The sequence below is a fragment of the Physeter macrocephalus genome, chromosome 4, assembly GCF_002837175.3.
Source record: "Physeter macrocephalus isolate SW-GA chromosome 4, ASM283717v5, whole genome shotgun sequence".
Classification (NCBI taxonomy): Eukaryota; Metazoa; Chordata; class Mammalia; order Artiodactyla; family Physeteridae; genus Physeter; species Physeter macrocephalus.
Genome location: NC_041217.1, coordinates 24206235 through 24210106, shown reverse-complemented (window position 1 = coordinate 24210106; position 3872 = coordinate 24206235). Strand labels below are relative to the sequence as shown.

General features: G+C 42.0%; 1 pseudogene; it reads left to right on the top strand.

Moving 5' to 3' along the window:
- The first annotated feature begins 1985 nt into the window (after positions 1 to 1985).
- LOC102974656 (isopentenyl-diphosphate Delta-isomerase 1-like) lies at positions 1986 to 2610 on the top strand (annotated as a pseudogene).
- Positions 2611 to 3872: the final 1262 nt, after the last annotated feature.

The window sequence follows — 3872 nt, the reverse complement described above, 5'->3', positions numbered from 1 at the left end:
ATTAAGAAAATACCGTAGAGCTTCCCTGGTGGTGCAATGGTTAAGAATCCGCCTACCAATGCAGGGGACACTGGTTCGAGCCCTGGTCCGGGAAGTTGCTCCGGTCACAGAGCAACTAAGCCCATGCACTGCAACTACTGAGGCTGCGCTCTAGAGCGCATGAGCCACAGCTACTGAAGCCCACATGCCTAGAGCCCATGCTCCGCAACAGGAGAAGCCACCGCAATGAGAAACCTGTGCACTGCAATGAAGAGTATCCCCTGCTTGCCACAACTAGAGAAAGCCTGCACACAGCCAAAAATAAAATAAATAAAAATAAATAATTTTTAAAAATAAAATATGGTAAACTATAATGGAATATAATCTTCAAAAATACTGAGTCACTGTGCTGTACTCCTAAAACTAACACAATACTGTAAATCAACTATACCTCTGTAAAAAAAAAAAAATACCAAAATTAGCTAGAAAAAAATGACAGTACCAAGTGCTGACAAGGATACAGAGCAATTGGAACCCTCATACATTGCTGGTAGGAACATCAAATGACATAATCACTTTGGAAAATTATTTGGCAGGTTCTTATAAAGTTAAATGCACACCTGTCAGACACTCTACCCCTAGGTATTTACCCAAGAGAAATGAAAACACATGACCACAAAAAAGACTTGAACACACGTATTTATGGCAGCTTTATTCATAATACTCCAAAACTGGAAACAATCCAAATGTGCATCTATATGCAAATAGGTAAGCAAACTGTGGTATATCCATACAATGGAATACTACTCAGCAATAAAAAGGAGCAAATTACCAGTACATGCAACAACATGGATGAATTTCAGAAACATTATTGCTGAGCTAAATAATCTGGGCTCCCAAAAGTATTCATATATTTATATTTTTATATCTATTATATATCTACATATCTTTTTATATAAAATTCTAGAACAGGTAAAACAACTATATAGTGACAGAAAGAAGATCAGTGGTTGCCTAGCATTGGAAGGGGGTGGGATTGACTGCAAAGGAGTATGAGGGAACTTTTTAATGATGAAAATGTTGTGTATCTTGGGAATTTCCTGGCTGTCCGGTGGTTAGGGCTCCGCGCTTCTACTGCAGGGGGCATGGGTTCAATCCCTGGTCGGGGAACTAAGATCCTGCATATGAGCAGCACAGCTGAAAAAAAAAAAAAAGAAAATGTGTATCTTAACTTTGATGATGTATACACAGGTATCAAAATTCAAACTATACACTTAAAATGGGTACATTTTATTATACATAAACTTACTTCAATAAAGTTGATTTAAAAAGAAAAAAATTGTCAAGATGTTATATATTTAAGATGTGCATTTTAGTAAATGTATGTTATGCTTCAATTTAAAAAAAAAAAAAAAAAAATCTAAAAATTGGTTGTGGTGCAAATTATTCTCAGACATAAAAATAAAGGCCAACATTCACCCATCAAATAAATTAAGCTGTTCTCATTTTCCTTCTTTGCCTCTCATCCTTCGCTCATATGCAGTTTAGTTTAACTACAGCATAGAAATATAGGATAGTGAGGCATTGGGTTGCGAAAAGCCCCAGGGTCGGAGTGCAGCCAGGCCTCAGAAGCAAAGAAATGGAAAGAGGCCTGGGAACACTGCTGGTGTTCAATCCCTCTCTTCTCTCTGAGCTTCCTGTGAGTGCACCACTTTCTTTTCTCTGTGGATGGGCTTTTTCTAGCCACAAGACAGAAAACATAGACAGAGAAAAGGACAAATTTGTGCTCTACTGTGTAACCATTTGGAAAGTGACTAAGTCCACTCTTATGGATCCCATTCAGCAGTCCCTACAGGAGAGAATCACTGATTCAGCTTCCCATCCTTGAACCAATCACCTGTGGCAAAGTGTGAGAAAGAAAATCTTGGGTAGGAGTTACCTCTGAGCCAATCAATGGTGACCTGCACATCCTGGAGGACCAAGGATATTCAGGACAGAACAGACATGTGCTAACAATGCCTGAAATAAATATTGACAATTTTGATGAGCAACAGTTTTCATTTCTGGCAGCAATGTATATTCTTATCCATGAAAATTACAACAAAATTGGACCTAGAACCAAAATGAATTGTGACTTGAATGAAAACACTGAGAAAGTACTATTGCATTGAACCTTAAGTGTCATCGTATTCAACACAGAAAATAAGCTACTGCTACAGCAGAGGTCAGATGCTAAAATTTCCTTTCCAGGTTGTTTTACCAACACTTGTAGTTATCCATTAAGTCATAAAGGAGAACTTGGAGAAAATGATGCAATTGGACTAAGAAGGGCAGCACAGAGGTCTTTAAAAGCTGAATTAGCAATTCCCATGGCACAGGTTTCCCCAGAGACGTTAATGTTTTAACTCAAATTCACTATAAGGCTCAATCTGATGATATCTGGGGTGAAACTGGGTACATTTTGTTTGTGAGGAAGAATGTAGCTTTGGATTCCTATCCCTGTGGGATTAAGAGCTATTGTTATGTGTCCAAGGAAGAACTAGAGGACTCTTGAGAAAAGGAGCCAATGGTGTAATCAAGATAACTTCGTGGTTTAAAATGATCGCACAGTCTTTTCTCCTTACATGTTGAGGTAATTTTTTTGAATCAGTTTGTTGAACTGACATGGACATGAAAGTGTGGCTGAATGATTTTACAAGTACTGAAAAACTGGTCTCTATTAAACTTAGATTAAAAAGAATCAAATCTGAGACTTGACATCCTTTAGATCTTTCAGATCTTTGATGGTGGCACAATCTTCACCATCCTCTCCCCCAGGATTTGATTTTGGTTTTGATTTCATATCCTGTGGGGGGAAATAGAGGGTAGTTTCAGAGGCTCCACTTGCCCTTTTAACCTTCCCCACTACAGTAGCTCTTCTTATCCCACAGGCCAAGGACCCAATGAGGGGGATCCTCTAACTGCCAAGTTCTACTCTCAGGGACTGAGGAAATGATCACCAAGTGAGTCCACAGACCCACTGGACTTACTGGAAGCCAGGACTCCGTTTATGACTTCCTGCCTCTACCCCATATACCCCAACTTTAAAGGAGATTGATGGTGACTTCAGGCCTATGACTATCAAACTCAGATATGTGTTCGATGGTCCTTGAAACATCTGGGTATCCCCCTTTCCTCAGTGTACAGTCATCTGAATATATAGGTCCCTTTGAGGAACGACTAGGAACCATTACAGTGTACGCTTGCCACACGGCTCCAGGGCGCTCCCTCTTAGGGACCTGGCCAGCTCTTCAATCAATGAGTTCCAGATCTGAAATTTGGCTCAGGTCTGGGAAATGAGCAAGGCATCAAGGCTTTTCATTAGGGTGTCTGCCCTCCAGCTCCCACTCCTCCAATCTTGTCTTGATTGTAGATATTAAGTACCTGCTTTGTTGGCTACCCATCTATTTTACCCCTAGAGACACCATGTCCTATTAACTATTTCCATTTCCACATGTCCCTGTGGGTCAACTCCCCTTGGCTGTCCCTTCAACCTTGCCAATTTTGATGGTAAATGCAGCCCCCTGCTTTCCCATGATTAAGCAGTGCCATCTGGCCTCTGTTATTTTCCGTAGGCCATGCATCATTCCCATCACTCCTGAGTGGGACCCTTATTGTTTTGTCAGAGAGAAGAGTCTGCAGTGTCTTCCTGCATGGGAGGAGTGCTAGCTCTTAAAGGAGGGCTGGGTCTTCCCTGGTGGCGCAGTGGTTGCGCGTCCGCCTGCCGATGCAGGGGAACCGGGTTCGCGCCCCGGTCTGGGAGGATCCCACGTGCCGCGGAGCGGCTGGGCCCGTGAGCCATGGCCGCTGGGCCTGCGCGTCCGGAGCCTGTGCCCCGCAACGGGAGAGGCCAC